Source organism: Agelaius tricolor, unplaced genomic scaffold, assembly GCF_023055355.1.
Source record: "Agelaius tricolor isolate 1412-34295 unplaced genomic scaffold, bAgeTri1.0.p SCAF_15, whole genome shotgun sequence".
Lineage (NCBI taxonomy): Eukaryota > Metazoa > Chordata > Aves > Passeriformes > Icteridae > Agelaius > Agelaius tricolor.
In genome coordinates, this window is record NW_027269275.1 from 21,465,322 (window position 1) to 21,492,332 (window position 27,011).

Sequence of the window (27,011 nt, forward strand, 5' to 3'; positions counted from 1 at the left end):
AGATAACGATGAACTGTTTGATTAAGTGCAGCAAAGATGCTATGTCAGATCCGATTTCTCACTGCTTACAACACAGGGGTGGAGGACGTGGTTACTATATAGTAAGTGCAGCTGGTGCTGGTGCTTAACTTGGTGAATAATTCAATGCAGACTTTCCTGCAAATCTCCAGCTTAATTCTGAAATAAGTCGGAGGGAAAGGAGGCTGATGGACTATTTTCCAAGGAGCATTGGGTACCTGGCTGGCACAGAGAAGAGAGGGTTGCATTGCTGTCACTGCTCCTGGCCCCAGCAGGGGCGTGAGCACAGGAACTGCCAGCCCTGGGCCGGGGTCCCTGTGCAGCCACTGCACCTGACAGACCCAGACCAGCCCCCAGACAAGCCAAGGTGTCTTGGTCTCCCTGCTGACAGACTGAATTCTGTGGAAACCACCCTGTAGTCCAGAATTCTTCTCAATGCTGAAAACATGGGGTTTTTTTTTCCCTAATTCTGGGAGAACTGTAATTTTATTCTGTAACTTATTTTCCTCTTTTATCCCTTTAAGATGGTTCCCAAACATTTATTGTGGGATTTTTCATTTAAAATAGTTTTCTAGGGAAATTACTGTGACAGTGATTTAATTGTTTAATTAAAATCTGACATTGATGACAACATAAATACAATAGGCACGAGGTGATACAGGCATTAAATAAGTGCAATTGTGGAATACATCCATAGAGTACTCTGAGCACATGGAGCTGCTCACAAAGAAATGATGTTCAATATTTATCAGGTTAGTGACTCCTAATTAAATGCCAAGACTTTTTTCTTCATTTCTCTCAAAAAGCCAAGAAACATATAGATGTATTCCAAGTGTTTATTTCCATGGCAAACACATCCACTCGTGTTACGGCCTGCAAAACAAGCAAATGCATGTTACAAACCTGCTGTCTGACTGAGGGGTGTTTACTCAGCCTGCCTGCAGCAGCCCTGCCAGGTTTGGGGACAGCCGGAATAGCCCACAGAGGTCCTGTCACTCCCACTGCCTGGAGCACGATGTCTTTTAATAACCAGGTAAAGCCCCAGAAATAGATTGGAGACAAAAGAATAAATGTTCCTTTGAACATCCCCCTCAGCCGAAACCTCCCAAATCCTACAGCATTTCTTCTATAGGAATAGTCTCTCCCCTCCAGCACCCCGTGTCTCAGGAATAAGGGCAGCAGCCCCCCCAGTAACTGAGGCAAACCTGACTCCAGAAGAAATCCCTGCTATCTGGCTGAAATTGCTCAGCAGTGTGGCTCTCCAGCCGTGCTGCATTTTTGCTTCCCAACAATGACTGTGCTGCTGCTGGAATATCCCTTTCCATGCTTCTTGCTGGGCGTCTCTAAATGGCATCAGCTCGCCTCTGCGGCTCGGCAAGCCCCGTGCAATCCATCGCTGCCGACTGCCTGCCCTTTCCCCTTCCAAACCCAGAACAAACACATCTGCTCCAGCTCAATTCCCCTCAACCTTCCCCCCTTCTCCGGCTCAACTCCTCACAAACAAACTTTCCACAGGAAAAGCTAGCCTACCTGGCCAGTGCTTTGGGCATAGAGTCATACAAACTGATCAAGGCAGACATCCTAACTCCAGCAAAGGGATTTGATTGCAAATTTCCATTGCAAAGGAGCAGAGGGAACTGGAAATCTGACAAATGCCTTCAAATTGACCTGTGTTTCCACAATGCACGCAGTGTTTAAAATGAATGGCAGACTTTATCATTTGGAGCTCCTTCAAGGACTCTGGCCTTCCATGCTTTGTTCTGATTCTTCAGACACATTTCCAAGAAGCACACAGCTATGGAAGTGGATGATATTATGGAGACTTTTTCTAAGCTGAATCTCCCCCCTCCCAGCTATAATTTTTAAAGCCTGAATTTTAAAAGATAGCCTGGAACTTTTTTTTTAGCTTTCCCCATACATCAGCTCCTTGTGCCCCGTCAGCCTCCAGCACCGCAGAGCCTTGGCCCAGTCCCCCTGTGCTGGGTGGCGAGCAGTGGGAAATGCTCGGGGATCCCTAAAAATTCAGCTGAGTCCCGTGCTTTCACCACAGACCTATGCAAATCTGGCCCACCCCTGCCTCCTGAGCCCCTGGCAGCCAGGTCATGTCTCCAGGGGAAGACTTGATCTCGCTGCAGAATCCAGGGAACCAGAGCTGCTCACCCCCATTTTACATGTTAAAGATAACAACTATTCTTGCTGAGAGTCCTGTCCAAAAAGCAATATTCGCTGCCTTGGAAAAACATTTTGCTTCAAAGTTGTTCCTCTCAATTTGTATACATTTCTGCAAATAATAACTTCCCTTGAAAGCGCCGCTATTCATTCCGTCTGTTCAAAATAACATAGAAATGAAATGATACAAATCTTTGCGCAAATACATCAGATATGCCATGAGACAAAAAAGCGGGTTAATCTAATAATTCAGCTGTGTCTTTAGCAAGTTTCCTATGGGAAAAATCAGTCTTATTTTCCCTGCAGATCTGATACTAAGAGCTTCTTTCCGCTAAGCACATTAAAAGCTATTTGAACCCAAAATCCCATCTATGCGTATGCAGAGATACACATATAGAAACAAGAGGCACCCACACAATTGCAGATGAGGCTGTATCAAAATTTCTAATTAAAGTAAGGGAAGCCCCTTTTTATATTTTAGCAACCAGATTGTCTTTTTGCCTAGAACAAAGAAATCTTATGGAAAGTAAATTTTTTAGAGGAGACACACGTGCACATACATGTAATCATACCTAACGATTTCTGTACGAATTATCCCTTAATTCCTTGGCTGTGTTTCGATGTTTGCGTAGTGGTTTATCCGCTGGTCCTGCAGCCGTCACTTGTTCCTTCCCTTCTTTTCACACACAGCCTCCCCTCATCACCACTTTTTGCAACCTGGAAAACTGGGAACTCTCTCTTTCCCCAGCCTCCAGACGTCTGCGTCCAGGACGAGGGGCAAACCTCTGCCCTCTGCTCATCTGCTGTTTCCCTTCCCAGCCTGAGCTGCTGCCTTGCCAGGAGGGGAGGGAAAGATGTCCTAGGACTTGACCCCAGGGCAGAGCCTGCTCGGGCTGGAGCGGCTCCCAGGAGGGTGGGGGGCCGCAGGGCGCACGCCCCTCTCCCCGCTTAACCCCTCCGCTCCTCTGCCCTCCTCCCTGCCGGGGCGCTCGGGCTGGTCCCGCAGCGCGGCGCCGAAGAAACACGGAGAGCAGCGAGGGGCTGAGGCAGGAGGGCTCCGCGCAGCGCGGCCGGAGCGGCAGCGGGATCCCGAGCGGGGGATGTTTGGTTTGTGTTAACTACCCAGACAGATGCACTTCGGCATGTTTGCCTTTATGGGATCCATATGTTGTCATGGGAAATTAGAGGACAGCGGCACACAGCTCGAATTCACGATGCAAGCGCAGACAACATCCATGGCTCCAGCCCGCGCTCGCACACGTCCCTGTGGAGGTGCCTATTTCTGGAGCATCCACAGGCGCTCTCTTGCTCCCCAACTTCCCCACACATTTCCTTTTGCTTTGCTCTGCAAAAGTGTGGCCACAGGCAGCACCCGCAGCCTGGGCCACCAGATCCACAGCCTCAGGGGAAAAGAGGCACTTTTCTAAGTTATCCCAAGTGCTAAAGACAAGGGTTACTTTACTCTCACCTCAAACTTCTTCCTCAACCCACGTTTGGTTCACGTTCAGCAAGAACAGCTACAAATTACATGCACCTTCCCAGGCAGCGTACCAAGCAGCCCCCAAAAATTCTGATTCCCACAGGGCTCCATGCTTTGGGGCTTGGTTGGTTTTTGTTTGGGTTTTTTTTTTCTTTTTTTTTTCTTGGGGTTGTGCGGTTTTTTTAGGGTTTTGTGGGGGGGGGGTGGTTTTGTTTTGGTGGGTTTTTTTTGGGGAGATGGTTTTTTTTTTTTTTTTTGCTTGGTTTTTTTTTTTTTTTTTTGAAAGATGAGTACATTAACAATTATTCTTCCATAAAAGCAGACACGTATCAAGCAGGGAGTGACAGATTTTTAAGGGCAGCTTTTAAACGCAAACTGGTCCCCCTCTGGAGTCAATCCGAGCACCAGGACTCACACACAGCATGCCGGGGTCACTGGGCACACCAGCTCTGCAGGCACAACATCCCCAGCACCGTGGCACCTACCGACCCCTGAGTCTTAAAACCTGCGACTTTCTCCCAGCCGCCAGACACCTCCGGCAATGCATCAACAGAACAGGCAAATTCCTGATCACCCGTCCTCTTCCTTCACCCCCATCCCATTAAAGGGACTTGTCAAAATTCCAAATGTCAACCCCCACATTAAGAAACAGGGAAAGCTCAAGACATTTCATTATAATAGGTACTAACAAACATGCAGTTTATTACCTTGCAGTATAAAATACATCTACATTAAGGTTCTCCCAAATGGAAAAACTGACCGCAACTGCGTTCCTCGTTCAGAGCTATGAAACAAACCGTGAAGATAATTATTTGAGTTATTATGAAAATAAAAAAAAAGGGGAAAAAAAGGTTAAAAAAGAGCAAAAAAGAAGAAAAAAAAAAGCTTCTTTAGATTTTCAAGACATGATTTAATTTAGATGCATTTCTGCTAATAATAAAAATAGCCTCTTACAGAAACATGAAAAAAAAACATATTCCTGAAGCCTGGATAGAGGTTCTTTACTGGTTCACCTCCTCCTAAAATTCAAATCGCACGTTCTCAGCAATCATCTACATTTCTCGCTAGGGCTGGAATGGGGAGGGACAAGCTCCTGGAAATAAAAATTTTAAATAATAATCGGACATGGACCCGAGCAGAAAGTGAAAAACATTACCGTTAGGCTAGAGAAATATTTATTTAATCAAAGCAGAGGTTCTGGTGGGACTGAAGGAATGTTGCATCCTAAAAAAAAAAAAAAAAGAAAAAAAAAAGAAAAAAAAAAAAAGAAAAAGAAAAAAGGGGGAAAAAAGAGGAGGGGGGTGGGGGGAAGAAAAGAGAAAGCAAGAAAGAAAAAAGGCAGAGGCACAGCCGCCTCCTGGAGTTCCCCATTGTCCGGGGCCATAGAGAGCCCCAGAATGGCATTAAACTCACAAAAGGCACATTGTGCGGGGGACAAAAAAAGCCCCTTCTTCTACAATAACTTTTAGCTTCTTATTTTTAGAAAATGACAAAGCTGTTGCCAGCGATGGCTGGTGAAACCTGTAGCCCGGCTCCCAGCGCGGCTGGCCGCGGCCGCATTGATCCGCCGGCCCGCTCGGAGCGGCGGCCGCCAAGTTTGAACGGGGCCGGGCCGCGCCGCGGGGATGCTGCGGGGATGCCGCGGGCGGCGGCGGCGGGGCCGGCGCGCAAAGTTGCGATCGCCGCCGGACGCAACTTTCCCGGCGGCTCCCGGGGAAACTTCGGCGGCGGCGGGGGTCGGCCCGCCCCGGCTGTGCCCTGCGCGGGGCGGCGCGGCCCCGCCCGGGGCGCGGGGGCAGGTGGCCCCGCGGAGGTCCCGCCGGCGCGGAGCGGTGCGGAGCCGCCGGCCGGCCCCGCGCCCCCTGCCCCGGCCGGCAGGGCGCTGCGCGGGCAGGGCGCTGCGCGGGGCAGCGCGGCGGGGCGCGGAGCGGGGCCGGGCCGGGCCCCCCCGCCGCGGGCTGGGGGCCGGCCGCTTGCCCCAAGTTTCGGTGCGGCGCCGCCGCCGCCGCGCTCCCCCCGCCCGCTCCTGCGCGCTCGCTCCCTCCCCCGCCGCCTGGGCTGAATCTTATTGATCCAGAAGGTGGCTAATTAGCCCTTCCCGTCGTGCCTGGGTAATGAGGCACATGCGCACTGCACTAATCAGCCATTTTTTGCAGGAAACTAATTAGCAGAATAAAGATCCAAAGAGTTTTTTTTCTTCCCAATCATCAGATCTGAGTCCGGGCGCTTCCTGCTCCGGCGACCGCCAGCCCCGCCGCCCGCTCCGCGCCCGCCGCCCGCTCCGCTCCGCGCCCGCCGCTCCGCCCCGACCCGCCGCCGCCGCTGCTGCTGCCGCCGCCCGCGGCCCCCTCTCTCCGGGGGGCTGCAAACTCCCCGACAACGATGCTGCTGCTGGGCAGCGGCGGCGGCGGCGGCGGCTCCCGCTCGGCTCCGGCTGCTGCCCCCGGCTCCCGCTGCTGCTGCCCCGGGCCCCTCCGCGGAGCCCCGCGCTCCTGCCGCCGCAGCCGCCGCAGCCTGCATGGGATCTGTAGCCCCCGCGCCGCCGCCCGGGATTAAAAGCGCCGCCGCCGCCGGAGCAGCGACCGCGTAAGTGGCAACTTTTCTGCCCTGTCCCCCGCTCGGGCTCCTCCTGCTCGGGGCGCCCGGGCTGCTTTGCATGGGGCTGGTCCGGCCCCCCCTCCCGTCCGCTCCCACCCACCGCCCCGGATCCCCCAGCAAACTTTGTGCCGCTCGCCGTCCCGGAGCCCCGCCGCCGCCGCCGGGGACGCGCAGGTGCCGGCGCCGCGGGGGCCGCTACGCGCCCGCGGACCCCCCCCCGCCCCGCCCGCCGGCCATGGCCGCGGGGCGCGCAGCGAGCGCGGCGCCCGCCCGGCCGCTTTGTGCGCGGCGGGGCCGGCGGCGGGGGCCCGGCCTCGCGCGGAGCTCGCGCCCCCCCGGGACCCCGCCGGGCCGCGACCGCTCCGCGCCGGGGACGCGCCGGAAAACAAAGGGGCGAAGAAAGTGCCGAAAACTGCCCCGGCGGCGGCGGGCCCGGCCCCGCGGAGCCCCGAGCCCCGCGGCCCGCACGGCCTGGCCGCGCACAGGAACGGCGATTCTCGTTCCCCGCGGGCGGCTCGGTGCGGGAGCGCGGCGGGGGCGGGCGGCACCGCAGGCCGAGCCCGCTCGGGGCCGGGGTTAATGACTCGGGGCTGCATCGCCCGGCGCTTATCGCGCTACGTGAAACGCGGGTCCCTGCCGGTCCCCGCCGGGACCCGCCGCGCTCGGGTTCCCGCTGCCGCTCGCACCCTCCGAGGGGAGCGTGTGTGTCTGTGTGTGTATGTATGTGCCCCGGCCGTGCACGGCGTGCGTGGGTGCCACGCACACGCGGGATTCGGACTGTGAATTATTTATAATTTGGGTTGCGTTTGTGTCTTTGTCTTCTTTTTTTTTTTTTTTTTTTTAATTATTCAGTTCCTCTCTCCCTTCCCCCCCCCCCCCCCCCCCGCCCCTTCTTTTTAAAACAAACAAACAAAAATTGATTCCGAGCAAGGTCTGTTTCTTTCTCCCGCTGTGCTTGGGGCTGCTCTCGGTATGTCCTGGACTCTAACGCAACCGTGTCCCCTCTGCGCCGGCTGTCTTTCTCCTCTTCTTGCTCCTGTTTAATATGGAGCAATTTTCTGGAGACTCGGTGACTCCCTCCTTAGGGTCACATTGAGTTCGAATACAACTGAAGGTGCAGGAATCCTCCGACGGAGGAAGTAAGAGAATAGAGAAAATGGGGTCAAGTTGGCTGCTTAGAGGCCAAAACTCCCATAGCTGCCTTTAAAAATATATGTATAATATTTGGCTTTCCTCGCTGTAATACGGATTGCAGCTTCCCCTTTCAGGTATTTTCCTTACAGCTTAAAGCCCTCGGCTTCCTTTTGCCTCCCCCCCCCCTTGTACCCTCCCCCTGTTAGGGGAGAGGGGGGGGGAGGAGGGAAAATAAAAGGAAAAGAAATGGGGGGGAGAGAGGGGAAAAAATAAAACCCATTGAGTTTAGGCAAATAAGGTTTGGTCTCCGTATCCTATTACAAAGCACTTTGAATATGCAAGACATCACACAAGACCAGTTATTCCAGTTACGACAAACTTAAAAAGAGAAAAAAGCGAGGCATGTTTAGATTGTAATTTGTTAGAGCAAGATCCGTATTTAAAATTCCATCTTTTAAATTTTTTTTTTTCTACCCTTGCTTTATATCCAGCCTTTTCTAATGTCTGGGTTGGGTTTTTGTTTTTGGGGTTTGTTTTTTTGGGGTTTTTTGCATTATTATTAAAATCTTTCCATCGAGTTTAGGAAGACCGCTGCGAGCAACACATTTTCTGTATTTTTGTTCCTGTATCTCGGAGGAGAGTTGGCAGGGATTCTGTGGTTTGCAGTTACACAATATGTTATCATGTTTTTAATCACTAAATCATTGCAGTGGTTATAGATTTACAGTCTTAGGGTATTACTGAGCGGCGCGGCGCAGCCCGTGTGTGCGGGGACATACGAGAGCATGCCGTTAACATGCTCGTGAACTTTGCTTTTAAATCATTTCCCGGCCGAGCCGCGGCAGAGTGCGGAGCCAGCGTTTTGGCATCACCCCTCCACGCACTTGAGGAAAGTTTGTGCAACCCTCGCGGCAGGGCAGGAGCTCCGATGGGCGTCGAGCGCGCCCTGTCCTGCGGCGCTGGCGGTAAGCGGCGGGTCAGGGGTGCGAGGGGTGCCCGGTGGGCCGGGGCCGCCACCTGCATGGCCGGGGGGATCGGGCCGCCCCACCGGCCGCCCTCTGCTCCCATTTCCCCCTTTATTATGTAACAGAGCCCTCGGCAGCATTAAAAATTCAGCATTACAAGCTGATTGTAATGCTCCCTCATTAGGGAGCACTGTCTGGTCCGGCACTGAGCGAAGACGGAGCGTGGCTTTTCGGCTGCCGCAGCAGCGGAGGCCGGGGAGCAGCCGGGAGTGGGGACAGCGGGGCGTCCCAGGGCCCCCACAGCAGGGTCACGCCGGGCTCCTCAGCACCATGGAGCGCCGGCCCTGCGGCCAGGCCCAGGGCTCGCCAGGCTGCTGCTCTGCCGCCGGTCTAGGGCTTTCCCCTTTCCCCTGTGCGGCTGCCTGAGCTGCCTCCTGACCGGTCCCGCTCCGCGGGCTGTCTTCCACTGGAACAAAAGCAAAGAAAAGGCACGTTAGAGGGGAGCGAAACTCTGCATCTGGCCCCAGAAGTTGCTTTGCTGTATTTGTATTTTTTTCTCCTCCTCTTTTCTTTTTAACGCGGTCATTTTGTGAGCAGAGGGCAGCAGGAAGTTGGCTCCAGCCCCTCTCCCGCGCAGCGGTGCCGGCCGCAGCAGCTCTGGTCCTCAGCTGCAGAGCCTCCGGACCTTCCCTCCCACCCTGCCGCTGCCTTTTGTTCCTGCAGGACCCAGCCAAGGTGCTGCTGGGCAGGCCAGGGTGGTGCGGGCGGCCCCGTGTGCCTGGCACCATTGCCCGGCCTTGTCGTGGCCGCTGTCACACTGGGCCCAGCGGTGGCTGCTCTGACAAAAGCAGAGGCGTGTGTCCCTCTTTCATCTCTGTGCGTTGACCCCCGCCCCGGGTGCTGTCGGTGTCGTGCCAGAGGCCAGGAGCAGCAGATTTGCTTTGGGCCTGGCCAGTGGTTGAAAGGCTTCAGCAGGAATCGCTGAATCCCAAACTGATGGACGCGCAGCTGGCTGCGTCAGCCTCCCTGTTAACACCGCCTTCCGCTTTCCAAAATAACAGTAATAGCAGAAATAATAATAAAAAAAATATTACATGGAAAAGCAGAAAAAGGACTAGTGGGCTTTTACATCAACTTTATTCACATGCTGTGTTTTGTTCTGCGGGGGTCGATCCCTCGTGGGAGCGTTTCTCTGACGGTGTTGCTTTCTCGTCTGCGGTGGGAGAATTTTCGGCAACCATCTTCTGTGGGTGCTGGCGCCGGCCCTGCTGGGGCTGGAGGTGTGTTTGCGCTGCAGAGATCGATTCTGGAGGGACAGGCTCGGGAGAGGCTGAGCATTTCAGAGCTCCTGCATCCCTCCATCAGAGCGTGGCCAAGGTTTGGCCTTTGTGTGGCTTTGCTTTGGGGGCCGTGCAGCTGTGGGTGCGTCCGGCTGGCAGGAGAAGTGGGCTGTGACCAAAGCTGGGTCACGACAGGTCCCTCTGGCCCAGCGTGTGCCGGACCCCTGTGCTGCTTGCGGGCTCCTGTGACTGATGGCTGTGGGGGCTTCAGCCTGGGAGAGGCCCCGGGGCCACGGCAGGTGCTTGTGGGGGCTGTCCCCGCTGCTCCTGTTCCTTGAGGGTGGGTCATTCCCAACGCGGACTGGGAGCCCTGGGGGAGGCTGTCCAACCCTGGGGAGATGCAGGGGGAGACTAGAGAGAGGAGCTCCTCTCTGGGGAGCAGGGCTGCACTTCTCTCCTCCCTCCCTGCTCGACAGCCAAAATTCAGGCTGGGTGTCCAGCGCATGGCGGCAGCGATGGGGCTGTCGAGGGCTGTCGTGGCAGGAGAGTGGGAATCAAAACATCTGTGCGCAGGCCTGGGCGCCGCAGCCTCTAATGGTTTTGACGGAGCTGTTGTGGTCTGTTGTCTGGAAAATCTGCATTCTGCGCCGTGCCCGAGGGGGCCGCGGCACCGCAGACCGTGGCGGTACCTAAATATAACCGCCTCGCGCCGAGGGGTGAGGTGAGGGCAGCGGGAGCAGGCCGCCCGCTCGCCTTCTGCTTTGTCTCTGATCTGCGATTCAGGCATTTTTCTTTGCTCCCGAGGTTGGGTTTGTGTGTAGGCAGGGATTGGAGAAATAGATAAATTCCAGCTAGTTTAAAACAAAAAAACAAACAACAAAACAGGGTGGATGAGTCGGGCTTCCCTCGCTGCCGGCAGTGGTCCTGCTGCTGGGCCGGAGATCCCACCAGCCCCGGCCACCCCTGCGTTCCTCGTTCCCCTCGGAGATGCTGCGGGTCTTGCTGAGGTCTCGCTGCGCCGGCAAGAAGCCAGAGCTTCCAGCGCTTCCTTGTTGGCTGTGCTGGACAGACGTGTCCATCTGTCGGTGCAGGAGGTGGGTGCTCGTCGCCGCAGCAACGCTGGCGGTGTGTGGGGCTGCGAGCGCCAGGTGTGCATCGTGCGTGTGCCAGGGGTGGCTGCGAGCACAGTCCTACTTTGTCCTCGCACAAAATTATTTTTTGGTTGAAGGTGTCAGGAAGGGAGCTCCATACAGGCCGCAGCTGGTGGTGGCTGCCACCGTGTTCCAGGCACTGCTGAGGTGGAGGGACAGTGGGAGGATAGTGGGTGCTGCTGGCAGGCTGCGGCCACCCAGCTTTGCCCTTGAGTTTGCTGCCTGGAGAGACACTGGGCTGTTGATTGTAATTTCATTATGTCACAAGTGCCAAACATGCCTCTCACTATGAAAAGGCAAAGAGGACCAGCAGTATTTTTCTTTTTCCCCCCTGGAAAACAAACATTTCACAGTGTTCTGAACTGCGTGGTGCATGTTACTGTTGAACATGGGGATGCTGGCCTTGTGGTAACCAGGCTTTCAGGTATTCAGTCTGGTGAGGGCTGAGGTGTGCAGGTTCCTTGGCTTGGCAGTAATGCTGGAGCAGACAATGTGCTTGGCAGCTCTGCTAAAAGGTTTTCTCCTGTCCTCCACCTGCCCTGGTGTCTGGGAAAGTGGAGACTGCAGGGCCTGTAACACTTTAGCTCTTAGTGTTTATTTACGTGGCCCAAGCGTGCCTGCTGAAGCATCGGGTCCCTGCCCAGGGAAGATGGGAGCTATTTCCAAACCCTCAGGTCCCAACAGCAGCGTACCCTGTGTTCTGCCTTGGGCTCACCTGGGGCTTCCAGCTGCGCTTTCCTGGCTGGTGGCAGCCTGGCTCTGAAATGGCTGGTTGGGTTAGTTGGGTGGCAGGGGGCTTAACCCTCCTTCCACGCTGCCTTGTGCAAACAGAGCGGCGCTCGATGCGGGCTCGGCGCACAAACAGCATGGCTGATGGTGACATGGCGATGGCGTGCTTGATCCTGCTGGGCTGGGCTTCCTGAGTGACTGTGACGTCTGGTGCTGGGCTCAGAGGGTTTGGGTCTTCTTGTTATAGTGGAGTTGAGTGAGGAAGGGGGAGGCGAGCAGGGTGCGGAGGCACAGCTCGCTGACTGCCATCAGGTGCAGGTCGTTTGGGCTGACGAGCGCGGTCAGGTGCATGTTGTTTGAGATGATGCAGAATCTGGGGCTCCCTGCCCAAGCAAGGTGTGTTTGCTGAGGTACCATGTGGTGAAAAAACATGTCGGCAGGCCTGAAGGTTGGTTCAGGAGACAGAGCAAGGGAAGTGCACGGAGCTACTTGGTGTTTGAGAGCTGCAGAGTCTGCAAACCAGCCCTGCTCCTGCAGTGTGAAGGTATTCTGGATTCAGGCTGTGCACAGCAGCTTGTGCATTTCCGCTGTACCTCTGGTGTTGCAGAGGCTGGTGCCCAGCCCCTTGGAAAGCAGAGCAGGGGCTCTGGGTGCAGGAGGCTCCCGCACCATGGCTGCAGAGGCGATGCTGCCGGGCTGTGGTTCCTGGGCTGTGCAGTGTCGGACAGGGCTGGGTGTCAGTGCCGGCGCAGGAGCTGCTCTCGGGTGAGCTGTGGCAGTGTGCTCGTAGCCGCTGGAGCGGTGCTGCCGGGCGGTCTTGGCTCCTGATGGGGCTGAGGCTGCTTTGTGCCGCGCCGCGTGGGTGAGCGAAGGCCGGGGAGCGCAGGGCAGCCGGCCACCGTGTCCCCGTGTCCTTGCACGGTTCCCACCGCAGCCCCTGACTGTGCCAGACAGAACTGTAGATGTCAGGCTTTGCACAGAAAGGAGAGCGGGGAGGGAGGGCGAGGAGGAGGCACAAGCGCGCAGCAGCAGGGCTGTGAGGTTCAAATTAACCTTGTGCTTTGTTGGTGTCGGAGTGAGGCACCCCGGCCGCCAGCACGGAGCGGGCTCACTGTCACTCACACCGGGCTGCATGCAGCAGCAGGGCCAGCAGCAGGGCGTCCCTCCCGGTGCTGCTGGGCTGGGGGACAGCAGGTGCCCAGGGCAGTGTTGGGCCCAGGCACTGGAGATGAAGGCGCCCAGTGGGACCCAGGGGCTGACAGGGCTCACCGTGTCCCCAGGGTGCTGCAGTCAGTGCCTTCGCATCTCATTTTCAGGAATGGGTGCTCTGGCCTTTCTTTTGGAAGCTGGGTATGCAGCACCCAGACATGTGCTCCTACACAGCTGCTTCAGATGTCAAAGCCTAAATTTCTCCTCTTTAATTTTCTCCTGTTAATTTTGTCTCTTTTAGTCTTACATACTTCCTTCCCCAGTTCCTTTCTTCTTGCTGTTTTTCATCTTCCATAGAGACAGTTAAAAGCAGCTTAACACCGTGAGCTTGTTTGGAAGTCAAAAGATCCGTTTCAGCTCTGACGCTGACTTTGGGCAAGACACCAAGTGTTTGCCTCAGCTGGAGGATGAAATGGGATGATGCGTAGTTCACATGCAGGGACTGTAAGTGGAAGTTAATTGTGAAAAATCACAACATGTTTTAAATCTCCAGAGCATTGTTGCATCCTTAAATTTTAAATGGGAGTAGGTGCTGTGCTGGGGGTAGCTGTGGAGCAGAGGGATTGTCCAGAGCACCTCAGCACATCCCAGCGGGGCGTTGTGCTGGAGACCTGTGCTGTGGTACTGGAGAAATGGAGCTGGTTGGTCCTTGTTTTGAGACACCATCTCATTCCTCCTGGTGTTGGTGCTTTCTGGAGCACAGAGCACTGGGGTGGAGGGCTGGTCATGTTGGCTAGGGTTTGTAGTCCTAGAGAGTCCAAGCAGAGGCAGATGTGAAGGTGTAGGCAGGTGTAGGTTCTGAGCTTCTATGGGCATGGCGCTGGGCCTGCAGCACAGCTGGAGGAGGCAGCAGCGTGGTGGAGCTGGGTTGGTTGAGTTACTGGTCAAGGAGCGGGGATGGTGGGCAAGAAGCACACAGTGCCCCACAGCAGGGCTGCAGGAGGGCTCGCAGGGTGGGTTTGTGGCAGTCCCTCTTGGCTGGCAGAGGGCAGAGCAGGTGGTGAGCTGGGCATGGCTGCCAGCCCATGCCCTTTGCTGGCCGTGGAGCCTGTCCTGAGCTGTGTGCTGGCGTGGGATGCCAGCCCTAGGGAGGGTGGTCAGCACCACGTGCCCCTCTGCTATTTCACAGAGCAGTTACTTGGTGAATAGCAGTGCCTGTCTGAAGGAGCTGCCACAGATTTTTTTATTTCCTTGCTTGCTTTATTTTAACCAGCCTCTCCATTGTTTCCTCTTTATTTTGGGTGACGTGGAAGTCCTGGAGGTTTGCATGAGATGCTGGAACTCACCCAGGTGGTGGGTCTGGTGCCAGTGCAGCCCTGCGTGAAAAGCTGCCTTCATGGCAGGCTTGCAGCAGTTTCACCTGGAACTGCAGATGTGTGAACAACAGAGCCAAGCTCTGGGAGTGCCTGGGGGATTGCTTGGAGCCCATGCATGAGGAGGAGGAGGGTTGAGCTCTGTCCTGCACAGCAGTGGCTGGGGTCAGCCTCACCGGAGGAGCAGCATGACTGATTGCTCTTCTCTTGAAACCTCCCAGCTGTGCCTAGGGCTGTAGCCCTACTTGTCAGAAGCCCCCTGCATGGTCCTCCAGCTCTTAGCAGTGCAACTGGAAGTGTCCAACCAGCCACTTCTCTAGCCATGTTCCTCCTCTAAGCATCCCTTTGTGTCTCTGGGATGATGGGATGCTCTCTTGGGACTGGAGGTTTCCTTCCTTGAGTCCAAGTAGCCACTGGCTGTGTGGATGTCTGCTTACTTTAGGCAGGAACTGGATGTCAGGATTCTGGTTTTTATCCCCCCAGCAATCTTTTTCTCGGGCCCTTCTTGCTTCTGGGTACGAAGCCCATGACGTAGCAATGGTCAGTGAGATGTGTTTGGTGAGATTCCTCGAGAAGCACTGGCTGTCCTCTGGAGAGCTGAAGTTCCCTACAGCTGGAGAAATGAGTGGGGAGGTGTTGGGCACAGACATGGGTATTTTACTGCTGGTGGTGCTCAGTGAGTCTTCTGCATTTTAAAATGAAAAAATGTGGAGAAACCAAAAAAGCTCCAGCTGCCATTAAAGCATAGCGTGCCAGGAGGTGGAGGGCAGGAGTATTTTGGTCACAGTTTTCCCCTGTGCAGATCTTTGGGATATTAAAAGCTGTGTCTGTGTCTTGTTGAGGGCCTAGCTGAGCTGTGGAGTAGCACTGGGTGATTTCTCAACTGCTGCTTGAATTTACTTGTGTTGAGACTCAGCTGTCTCCATTAATGGCATTACCTGGATGTTGAACAGTTCAAGTGATGCCCTTGGCTGCCTGTGGCCAGCACAGAGGGGATGGGGAGCTGAAGTCAGCCCCATGGTCCAGGTCACTATGAGGAGGCCAGGGCAGTTCTGAGCCCCGGAGATGGCTCCTGACTCTCTGGTGACTGGAAATAAAAGGTCTGAGAGTCTTAGTGTGCAGATCTGTTACAAAAGGGGAAGAAAATGGTAAAATAAAGCTTCTTTCAGTAGATACAGCTACAGTGAGTACTGTGAGAGAAAGGACAGAGGAGTTGTTCTTTAATGTTCTCATGATGTCTTCAGTGTGAAAGTTTTTTTGTTTGGTTGACTTTATATTTTAAAGTTCCTTCTTCCTTGTATGAGCCTCTTGCTTAGCAGAGGAAGAGAAACACTTAACAAAAATAGAGCCTGTGTTTGCCTAAAATGAGGTTGCTGTGGCATGTTTGAGACTCGAGACTGTGACTTTGAAGCTGACTGCATTTCACGCTGCTGATACCCTTTTAACTGTCTTAGGTAAACAGTGCAGTTGGGCTCTGAGAAGTGTCTGGTGAAAACTGTGCTTGGCTCCTCATTCTGACTGCTTCAGAGGTTTTCAGAACAAATACCTTCTGCTTACCAGCACTCTTCCTGCTTAGAAAAGTTTGCATTGGTTTATTATTATTTTTTCAAAGGATTTACTTGCACATTAGAATGCCCGTGGACATGATTTTCAGTTCAAGGAGGGTTTATTTTAGTTTGGCTTAATTGAATTGGAAACAGTTATGAGCTGTACCAAAGCAACTTGGATTTCAAACCAAAACAGGAACGTCCTGTTCACACGAGCAGGTTCACACTGCTGTGTTTGCAGCCTGCACTGAACTCCTCTTGTTTACCTGTGTGTAGGGACTCTTGGCAAGTAAATCACAGCGAGGGCTCAGTGGTGCTGAGGCAGGTCCTGGAGAGGCTGCAGGGGCTGGTGTCCCATCTGTCTGTGACACTGATGCTGCTGCCAAGGCCAGCCTTGCCCCGGATGCTTTTTCCTTTTGCTGACACAGAGCTTTGGGGCAGTGGCATGGGGAAGTATTTTAGGGAAGGGACCTGGATTAGAAAAACTGCTAAAGGATGGAGGGAAAAAAGCTTCCTCAAAATATTTTTATTTTTGGTTGGTTTTTTGTCAGCTTCCCTTTAATTGAAATAATTATGTGACACAGGTTGAAATGGCTTTGCTGGAGCAGAGGGGAACAGGCAGGTGGGACTAAGGACTATTCCCAGAGGAGGGCTCACTCTGCTGCTGCCCCAGCCAAAAACTTGGTCCCCATGTGGGGCAAGTATAAGTGTGCATTTGGTGTAGGGTCCTTGGGAGGAAGGCACTGCTTTTAGTCATCTTTACTGTATTACTATTTTACCCTTTCAAGAATGCACTATGGTTAAACTTAGAGGATCCCTGTGCAGCCCTTTGACCTAAGGAAACTGAGCTGTGGCTGAGGCTTAGGCTTAGCTGAAGGATGAGCTCCTGCCATGGAAGGACGAGCTGGTCCCAAACGGGCCCTGGCTCCTTCTGAGCATCCTTCTCCTTTTGGGAGCTCTGGCGTGGGGAGCTGGTGGAAATTGCTGTGGGTGAGCAGCCGGGGCTGCTGTGAACTGGGGCCCGGTGCCGGGCTCTGCCCTGGCCCTGCTGTGAACTGGGGCCCGGTGCCGGGCTCTGCCCTGGCCCTGCTGGCAGCCGGGGCCCGGTGCCGGGCTCTGCCCTGGCCCTGCTGGCAGCCGGGGCCCGGTGCCGGGCTCTGCCCTGGCCCTGCTGGCAGCCGGGGCCCGGTGCCGGGCTCTGCCCTGGCCCTGCTGGCAGCCGGGGCCCGGTGCCGGGCTCTGCCCTGGCCCTGCTGTGAACCGGGGCCCGGTGCCGGGCTCTGCCCCGGCCCTGCTCCAGCCGGGGCCCGGTGCTGGGCTCTGCCCTGGCCCTGCTGTGAACTGGGGCCCGGTGCCGGGCTCTGCCCCGGCTCTGCTGGCAGCCGGGGCCCGGTGCCGGGCTCTGCCCCGGCCCTGCTGGCAGCCGGGGCCCGGTGCCGGGCTCTGCCCTGGCCCTGCTGGCAGCCGGGGCCCGGTGCCGGGCTCTGCCCTGGCCCTGCTGTGAACTGGGGCCCGGTGCCGGGCTCTGCCCCGGCTCTGCTGGCAGCCGGGGCCCGGTGCCGGGCTCTGCCCCGGCCCTGCTGGCAGCCGGGGCCCGGTGCCGGGCTCTGCCCCGGCCCTGCTCCAGCCGCGGGCTCCGTGCCCCGCTGCATTCCTGTGTCCGTGCGCAGCCAGCACCTGGAGCTGGCAGTCTGCACGGCTTCTGTTTGGAGTTTCACCTGCTTCAATAAACAAGCAATCTGTTTGCTCCCCCTCCACCTGGTGCCTCTGCAGCAGCACTGCCCAGTGTTTGTCTGAAGGGTCTGGATCCTGTTCTCTGAGGGGTCCATACCTGCCCCAGGTAGCTCCTTGTCCTCCCAGGGTAGCTCCCTCCTCCACTGTCTGGCGCTCTTTGTCGCTCCAAACCAAATATTTGCTGCAATTTGTGAAACTGATTTTGGTTTTATTTAAGCAATGGCCCAATCTCATGTCCCAGGAGTCTCTTTTGTGTCTTTCCTGCTTTTCAGAGTTCTGGGATGTAGCTGGTGGCAGAGGGGAGGGTGGCTGGGCACACGCTGTGCCCTGCTCTGGTGTGGGTTGTGCTGGGTCTGGATGTGCTCCTGGCTCTCAGCTGGGTATGTGTAGTGTTCTCTGTGAGTTTGTACGTCAGGTGTGTTTAGACTCTACGCTGAGGTCTGTGTGCCCATCCACATTCCAGCACCAGCGCAGTGGTGGCCCTTTTCCTGGTCATTACAGAGTGATTCCTGTGCAACACCTCCAGATTCTGATTGTTTCCATAGACTGATAATTTCTTAATGGTTTATTCTCTGTGAAGTCATTAGTAAAGCAAAATATCATACCCCAGAGTGAAAATGTGATCTTAACTGGTTCCCAGGTGAGGACAAGCAGAAGTGATTTCTCCTGCAAACACACTCAAAAGCCAGAAGGATGGTTTCTAAATTGGATGCTGCAGGACCTGAGCATGGGAATAGCTGTTATAGCTGCTGTGATTTCTTCAATAATGTCTGTTCTGAAACTTTGCATTTAGGAGTAAAACAATCTTGTGTAGAATAATTCTACTGTAATGCTCCTTCGGTTCAGGTTCAATTCAGTTGTGTGTTGTGGTGGGAAGCTGCTCTGTGGGTCCTGCCTGCCAGCTCGGGCCTGGCTCCTGTTGGATGTGTCACACTGCGGGCACGCCGAGCCCCGGCTGTGTCTGCTGGCTGCAGGTACAGAGCTGCTGCTGGGAGCTGTGCCTCCCATGGGCTCTGTGTGCCCCACGGGCTCCCTGAGTGCCCCATGGGGGCTCCGAGTGCCTCCCATGGGCTCCCCGAATGCCCCACGGGGGCTCTGTGTGCCCCATGGGCTCCCTGAGTGCCCCATGGGGGCTCCGAGTGCCTCCCACAGGCTCCCCGTGCCCCACAGCAGCGCCAGGCTGTGCTGCTTTGCTCTGTGCCTGAGCCCATGGTCTGTGCTCGGAGCTGCAGTCATGACAAACCTGCCATTGATAAAAGTCACCGTGGAAGGGTTCTTGGGATCTTGCCAGCGAGAGTTTCCTATTTAAAATTAGAAATCAGATTTCTTTTTGTTGCACCTTGATGTGATCTGGTAGTTGCTGGAGTTTTCTTTTAACTCCTGAGATCCCAGCTGAGGGGACTGGGAGGGAGGAACACGTAATTAAGCAAAACAGTGGAATTGCAGGTTTTGTCTTTTTGGGAGAGGAAAGATAGTGAATTTTGTGTAATACTGAGCCCTCAGCAGTAATAAGTGACTGATTAGGCAAATGTAAAGTGTGCAAATGAAGGGAGCTCTGAGTCCCTCAGTGCCCAGGGAGGGCCCGAGCTGGGAGGCTCGCTGCCAAGCACACCTGCAGCCTCTGCCAGGCAAGGAGGCACGATCAGGTGAAATGTGTGATAAAGCTTACTGCTGTAGTGCCTTTTGGAAGGCTAAACTTGCTGAACTGCTGCAGTAGCTGGATTTTGTTCTGCTCGGGTCATTTGTTTCAGGCTTTTGGGCACATTCTTTTGCTCCATCAGGTGTGATCTGTTCTTTGTGATGTGGGTCTGTCCGTCCCTGCATGGCTACTGTGGTGGGAAGCCTGCTCTGCCCTCATCCCAGGTGAGGAGCAGCACAGCTGTCCCAGTGAGGAGCTTCCATTTCAGCTTTTCTCCAGCAGCTCTTCCTTTACTCTTGACTGGGATTGAAGAATTCATCCCAGTCCTTTGTTTTATGTGGAAGGAAACCTTATCCCTGTGGCTGCTGTTGCTGCTGGTTGTAGGAGTGTTGGTGGAGATGAGGGCTGGCTCCCTGTGCCCCCCAGAGCAGCTGGTGACCCACAGGAGCTGGGCTGGATCCCTGTGTACTAACGGGCCTGCCTTGTCCTGCCTTGTTTGTCCTGATTTGTGGCTGCATTTGTATGCAAATACTAACAACTTGCTGCTGAGTTAATTAGTGTTTTTTCTCTTTGCTTCCTGGAGCTTAAGCTAAAGGTCTTTATTCTCTCCATTTCGGTGGTCTCAGCTGTGCCGGGTGTTCTTAGGGGAGTTCAGACCCAGTTGCATGAATTGGCTGCAGACCCTGGTGGGCCTCAGGACAAAGGTGTCTGAGGCTTGAGGTGGTTGCTGTAGCTGATGCTCTGGGTGTCCAGAGGGATGTTTGCTCCCCGGCTCTGGTACTTGCTTTGTGGATGAGCAGAACCAAGCCAGCTCCGTTTGTCCTGGACATGCCAAGTGTTTGCTTTCTAATGTTGGGATTGGGCACCTTAAATGCCATGGGATGGATGATTCCTTCCAGACCAGAGGCTCCAAGGGTGGCTCTGGTGATCTGGACATGGCAGTGATGGAGTGGGAATTGCTGGCCTTCAGCACCAGCTGGGTGTTGGTTCTTTGCTTTGATAAAGGAGAAGGCAGGCATTTCTTCCCCTCCCAAGAACGGTATCTTTGTGTCCTTGTTTGGGCTCAAGGATTTTACTCATTTTAATCTTTCATTCCATCTGATTTTCTGTGGGCCCCACAGGTGTTTGGGTCTGCCAGAGCTGCCCAAGGCACAGGTTGTAGGGATTGCCTGTGGTGCTCTGGGGCAGGTGGGGTGGGCAGCAAGGAGACCCTGGGCACCCCTGCTGGTCCAGGGGGCTGTGGTGGTGCCCGGGCCGTGGCTTCTGGCCTTCCCCTTGGCCATGCCAGGGGCCCAGGCAGTTGTGCTGGTCCCACCCTGCCTCTTTCTGCCCTCCAGCCAAGGCTTTTTCACAGTTATTGCATCAGAACTTCTGTTTAGTTTTAAACCTTTGTTTTCCCCCTGGAAGGCAGGGCTGTGGCTTCTCAGTAGCAGGGGTGACAGCCTCCAGCCTGAGGCCAGGGACTGGCAAGTTCCATCTGGAAACCAGAGACTCTTTGCCCCTGGGTTGATACTTGTCCTCACCTTAGTCATTTTTGGAGTGTTGGTGCTCGGTGGCAGGAGGTGGAGGAGTGAATTCAGGTGGAATGGTGGCTTGTGCAGCACTGCATCCATCTGGAAGAGAGGATGTAGCCATTAGCGTGGAGCTCCCCATCCTGGCCAGGGGAGTTCCCAGGAGTTCACTGGCAGCTCACTGGTCAAGAGGCATTTCCTGGTCCCAGAGCCCAGATTGCTGTGTGTTCTCCAGTCATCTGAGGACTAATGGAAGAGAGGGGGTTTGGAGTATTTAATTTTGGTTTCCTGTTCCAACGCCCCTCTGAGGTGAAGAAAGGCTTCTCATACCTGGCAGTGTTTGTCATCGTTGGATTTTTAGATCTGGGAGATGGTTTTTTCCCCTCCTTTTATTTTTCCATTTCACACCCTGCGAGGCAAAGGAATGTGGCACTGCAGACCTTTTCTGCTGCCATGCTGGATTTTTCTGAGGAAGTACAGAAATGGAGATTTTTCTGCTATCCTTCTGAACAGATTTCCTGATGCTATAGTGGGTTTTTTTAATTCCATAAAGCTGAGACTTTATAGGAAACCCAGGTGAGCCTGGGTAGGGTCCAGGCAGGAGGGGGTTGAATTTAGGATCTTGCAGAGTGAAATAGGAATTTTTCTAGTTCCATTTTGGGCTGGTGGGACGTGTCTGTTATAGTGACTGTCTCAGTGCAAAGGTCTGAGGTGAGAAGCAGCTTAAAAAGGCTGTGTGGCATGTGAGGAAGCAAGTTAGCTCTTAATCATATCATATTGGCCTCCTTTGCGGCTGATACATCTGCTGTAAAACGCTTAGTGCTGAGTGCCTGATTGGGCAGCCCATGCTAAGTGTTCAAACTCCTGCTGCCTTTTTTCTTCAAACAATATCTTCTGGCTTCCAGATTTCTGATAAATTGATAAGAGGAATTGCGTGAGTCAATAGAGTTGTAGACACTTTGCCAATATAACCCTAGCGCTATTGATCTGCCAGTAAATTAAAGTCTTACTTAGAGGCTGCCGATATTTCTAATCTCCTGCCTCGCCAATTACACCCTCCCAGCTACCTGGGAAACCCAGCCACAGGAGATGAGCCTGCCGAGGCTGTTCCCAGTGAGTGGGGCCGTGGCAGGGCCTGCATGGGGCAGGGGCTGCGCCCTGGGGGCGGCCCTGAGGTGGGTACCCTTGGGGATGCTGCAGAAGGCATCGCTCCGGTCAGGGCTGAGCCTCCCACGGCTCCTGGGCACAGCCCTGGCTCTGGAGGATGGAGGCATCGCTCAGGTCAGGGCTGAGCCTCCCACAGCTCCTGGGCACAGGATGGAGGCAGCTCCGAGGGGCAGTGAGGGCGGCCCTGAGGTGGGTACCCTTGGGGATGCTGCAGAAGGCATCGCTCCGGTCAGGGCTGAGCCTCCCACAGCTCCTGGGCACAGCCCTGGCTCCAGAGGATGGAGGCATCGCTCAGGTCAGGGCTGAGCCTCCCACAGCTCCTGGGCACAGCCCTGGCTCCGGAGGATGGAGGCAGCTCCGAGGGGCAGTGAGCCTGGGTCCCTGGGCTGTGTCAGCCAGGGAGCTGCCCCAGCCCCGTGCCCTCCCTGGCCTCGATGCCACTGGCGCTGTGCTCCTGCAGAAGGGACTCTGAGGAAGGGATGCTTGCTGGAGGATGTGGATGCAGGGAACCCTGCTGCCTGCCCTGGGCTCTGCCCCTTGGCTGCTGGGTTGAGGCCAGGACCCAGAGAGGCCACGGATCAGAGAGCCCCTGCCAGGCTCACATGGCCCCCCTATTTCCCTCCCACACCCCCTCCCCTGTGAAGTTTCAGTGGATTCTTGCCAGATAAGCCCCTTTCAAGTCTCATTTACGTTTGAAAGTCCATAGCTAGCTTTGGGAAGAAATCTCCAGATAAATGCTGTGTTCTTTCTAATACCCCAGAGCGAAAATCAATGGGAGGGATAATTCCTTCCCTTGTCCTACATGGACTTTCATGTGTTTCTACCTCCAGCAGCACCTTTTAAATAAAGAGAAGCAGCAGCCACCCTCCCCTTTCTCCTCTGCCCCTTGGGTCCCAGCCCAGGCCTCCTGAGCATGGTGAGATGCAAGGTTTGGGGGCCCCTGTGTGGAGAGGGGTGCTCACCTGAGGGGTTTCTGTTGGCCCCTTGGGTCCAGGCTTCTACTGGGGGAAAGCTGTGCACCTGCCTGGATTTACAGGGCTGGCAGGAGGGATGTTTCTGGGAATTCCCATCCAGACTGCTCTAGAACAGAGGACCCATGTCTTGGAGGTGGTGACAGCAATAACTGTGGTGAAGGGATTTAAAAACCCATTAATTTCATTAAATCCAGTGAAGTGAAGGTTCTTGTCATCTAAAACTGCTGTCAGGTAGAAGATGGGCCTATAGTGTTATCATTTTTCTGTCCTAAGCTTGTGCAGAGCCCTCTGATGTCTGTTCTGCCCAGCATCCAGCAGTGCCTGCTATGGGCAGATCCACTTTCCAGAAATACCTTGTAGGAATCTGTAGCTGGGACTGGTCTGAGACAGCTCTTCCAGACTGCCCTGGAACATGCTTGTATCTAAAAGCTGCATCCTCCAGCAAATTTCTCTGGCCACTTCTTGCTGGCTGCACTGAGCTGCATTTTCCCTGATGTTGTGAAGTTATCGTATAGACTGTACATTAAAAATTGTAACTATTCCAAGTCTACTGTTTTGGCAGGGAATTGCTGAGTCTCGTGATCTGTAATGGAGTGGAGATGCTGAGCTGCAGCAGGATATATTTACACTGAAAGCTTTTTCATGGAGGAAATGTCTGAGCAGCCCGAATGATGTCTTCAGATTTGTGGTAGCTCCTGGTGCAGGCCTGGCAGTGGTGGGCAGCTGAAGGGGAGCAGCTGTGCAGGTTGGCAGAGCTGAGGGAAATCCTGCGTGGACCAGATCCTCAGAATGATGCTGTTAACAAGTGACTCAGTCCTCACTGTATTGAGACACTTGACTCCTGTTCACGCTTGCTGATGCTGATGCCCAAGGCAAGGGCAGGTTGGAACAAGACTTTTCTACTGGCTACCAGATATTTTCTACTGTTTCCAGATTAGTTTCCAGGGTTTCCTTGTGGCCTTTTGTGCCCTCCCGGCCACAGGTAGGAGTCCCACAGTCCAAGGCTGGATAAGGGGTTTGTGAAATTTTGGATGGCAGATAATTCCTCAGTCCTTTTAGCTGGAGAATGTGTTGGATCAGGGGTTCAGGTTGTTTTTGCACCCATTTCTGTTGGCCAGGGCTGGAGCTGCTGCCCACAGCTCTCTGTGGAGCAGGGTGTCACCCAGGGCGAGTTCTGTCATAAATACTGCACTCAGCAGGGAACAGCAGCACCAGGGTGAAACCCATCCATCAGCAGCACCTCCATGCCTGCCCAGGTTTGCCTTTTGGATTGGGATCGGCCAGAGCTCTTTCCGGTGGGTCAGTGATGATTTCTCTCAGCTGTCAGAGACAGAGGTGACTCGGCCACTGGCCCGTGTGTTTCTCCTTTGCATCCTGAAATATTTAGTGTTCGATGTGTGAACTTAATGAATGAGCAGGAGTATTAATGGCTTACAGCCTAAAACCTCTAATTCAAATGTCTCTCAACTTGCAGGAAATCTAAGTTTGGGATTTTTTGTGCTCTCTACCAAGGCTGGCATTCAGACAATGTTCCCTAATTTATTTTCACAAATTGGAGAAGGCTGTAATTTACTATTTTGACAAGCACATGTTTCAATAGACCTTTAATTAAAAAAAGAAAGTTTGGTGCATGTCTGAAACGGTAAGAATCACTAGACTGGATCAGAACAGTAATGTGTAGTAATTTGACCTTTGCAAAGTGGACAAATTCTTCTTAATTTTCTCCTCTGACCTGTCTGCAGAGCAGTGTAATTATAGTTACAGGAGCACAGACTCAAAGGGGGCTCTCACTGTACCAAGAGGGATGTTGCTGAGACCCTGGTGGTTCTCCTTGGGATCTTGCTTTGGGGATTAGGGACCCTGTGCCCGTGCTTCATCACCTGTAGCTAACAGGGAAAAGATTTAACTCCTACCCTAGAACTTGGCCTGCAGTGCTACAGGAATGTGGTTTTTAGGGTGGATAGTGAGTAAAATAGGTCACAGCTATTTTATATATGTGTTGGAAAACTTACTACTCTGTCTTTTCCAAAGTTTTACAAGACAAATTGTCACATAGCCCTTAAAGCAAACATTGAGGTGTTGTACTGCACCTCTCCAGTACCTCCAGTTTGGCTGAGCCTGTGAGCTCCTGGTTTCAGAGGTGAGTGAGAGCTGCCCTGCAGTGTGAGCAGAGTATTGCTGTGGTTGTGGTGATGTAAGGCAGGCTCACAGGCAGCTCCTTTGTGTGTTATCTAGCAGAAAACCAGCACATGAGGCTCCTCTCCAGTCATCTCTGCATGTGACTGATGTAACTGTTTGCAGTACAGATTTTGCTACCTGGCTGTTGAGTGTTTTCAGGTGTCACTGGTGTATGGGAAACAAGCCCCACTGGATTTGGGGCATTCAGTTTATAGCACTTGGCTGCCATGTCAGAGCCTGTGGCTCATTGATAGTTCCTGTATTAGTCACCTAACTCAATGTTTCACCTCAACTATTAGAAAGGAAGTTGAGGCTAAAAGTAAAGTGTTGTTTCTGTAAAATAGTAAAAGTTGTGTTAAGATAGACAGTCCCACAGGAGTAACTCCAGAGGGCACGTGCTCACCTGGGGCACAGAGTGGTGTTTGTGCACCAGGCTGTCAGACCGTGGTGGGCCATGGCTGCTGTTGGCCCCCTCTTCTCCCCAGCTGTTCCAGTGCAGGTGTGTAATGCCCTCTGGAACAGGGTTCCTGGGGGGTGGGAGGGCTGCACTCCTGCCTTGAGCTGGCTGGGCCATAACTGACAGCACAGCCTGACAGACACTGTCCCTGCTGGGCCAGCAGAGCTGTGCTGGGAGCTGCGGTGAGTGCCAGATGCCCAGCAGTGTATTAAACACTAGTTGAGTACAGGAGGGCATATCACAGGAGAGAGATAAGCAAAGTTCTCTGATTGTGGATCAATAAAGGTTAGTGACATCATATCTCAAAGTGAGAGAACCTGCTTTCTGCAGACCATTTATCAGATTGCAGGCAGGAGCAGTGTTAACCTCTTCCTAACTAGGGGTCTGCTCCTCATCTGCCTCCAGACCAAATCATCTTCCCTGTCTCCCCAGAAGCTCCTGACCCTGCCTGGGAGGTTCCAGCAATGGCACACTGGCGTGGGCATGCCACAGGGCTTCTCTTCCAAGCACCTGTGCTCAGCTCTCTGCAGCATGCCTTGTCCAGTGGGAGAGCATGGCCCTGGGCCTCCTGGGCACAGGGGCAGCAGGCACTGCTGCTGGAACTGCTTCCCATCTCGTTTATCTGCTCTCCTCCAGTGACTTGATGCTGTCACATCCCTGGTGAGGGGGGAGATTGCTCCGTGTGAGCCTGGGACATGATGGAGTTGTGTTGGTTAGAGATCTGGCATTGTGCCAGGCATGTTGGGCTGTGGTTGTAAAAGGCATCCTTAGTTTCCTGGTTTTCCTTAGATTGACCATTTTTCCGTGGCCCCAGTGGCAGTGAAATCATTGTGGATGGTCTTCAGGAAGCTGTGTGGGGCAGGAGGAGGCCTTGGGCACGGTGTGTGCTGCCCTCCAGGAGGTGTCTGTGCTCCTGGCTCTGCCGGGAGAGTTACCAGAGTAGGCTAAAGCTGGATGAGTGGATCAGCCTGTTTGTGTGCTGTGTGTGGTGGGGCAGCAGCTTTCCAGATGAGTGCAGCTGGTGGGTGTGGGCAGCGTGGAGCCGCGTGCTCGGCCGGGCTGGGAGCGGGGATGGGAGCGGAGCTGGGGCTGGGGCTGGGACCAAGGATGGGGATGGGGCCAGGACCAGGGCTGACGCAGCCAGGCCACTCCGCAGGGACAGCCTGGGGAGTCACCAGGTGCTTGGTTCAGCCCATGGGACCCACCAGGCCCCTCCAGCTTTTAATGCTTTTTGCTTCCTGATCTTGTCTGGAAGTGGCTGGTAGCACGAGGTACCTGCAGATGAGCAAAGCTCTCTCTTCTCCAAATGCCAGAGGGAGTATTAAGGATCCTCCACAGCATCCATGCCCTGCAGTAGAATTTAGGTCCCTACTGCCCTGCAGTAGGGAGTACAGTGTAGGTTTTCATGCTGTGCAGGTGCAGGTCTCTTGTTTTCCATGAATGAAAGGATAAACTGCTGCCTGGAGGAAGGTGTGGGCAAGGTTTAGAGATACAATAGTGAGGACGGATGACAGGCAGAGGGTCAGGGGCAAGAACAGAGTTAATTCCCTGAATGAACTTCTCTTGTCTAGCAAGGAAATAGCAATTTTTTCCAGAATCTACAGAGACTTGAGCCATAAAGACTTTCTGATTAGCTTTCATCCTTTTTCCATTGGTGATTTCTCATGGCAAAGAGCCCTTTTCTGTGGTGCCCTAGGCTGTGCCCCAGGAAGTGTCAGGAGGCCGTGCTGCTGCGTGTCCTGGTGGGCTGGGGGGACG

At 54.3% G+C, this 27,011-nt stretch overlaps 1 protein-coding gene and 1 long non-coding RNA gene across 5 annotated transcripts in view; one reads left to right on the forward strand and one right to left on the reverse strand.

The window, feature by feature from the left end:
- Positions 1–598: 598 nt before the first annotated feature.
- Positions 599–5,463, reverse strand: LOC139596547 (uncharacterized). The gene is made up of 2 exons (XR_011681342.1): positions 2,760–5,463; positions 599–1,813 (listed from the first exon to the last, which is right to left on the reverse strand). It is a non-coding gene; the product is annotated as an uncharacterized lncRNA (long non-coding RNA).
- A 216-nt stretch (positions 5,464–5,679) lies between these two features.
- ZFHX3 (zinc finger homeobox 3) overlaps positions 5,680–27,011 on the forward strand; it is a 126,893-nt gene continuing 105,561 nt past the window's right edge. For 2 of the 4 annotated variants that reach the window (XM_071440930.1, XM_071440933.1), the window contains exon 1: positions 5,810–6,253. The gene's annotated coding sequence lies outside the window, so the exon portion shown is untranslated. Of the gene's footprint in view, positions 5,779–5,809; positions 6,254–8,287; positions 8,365–27,011 lie in introns of those variants that run through there. The other 2 variants (XM_071440931.1, XM_071440932.1) reach the window with 2 other exon arrangements.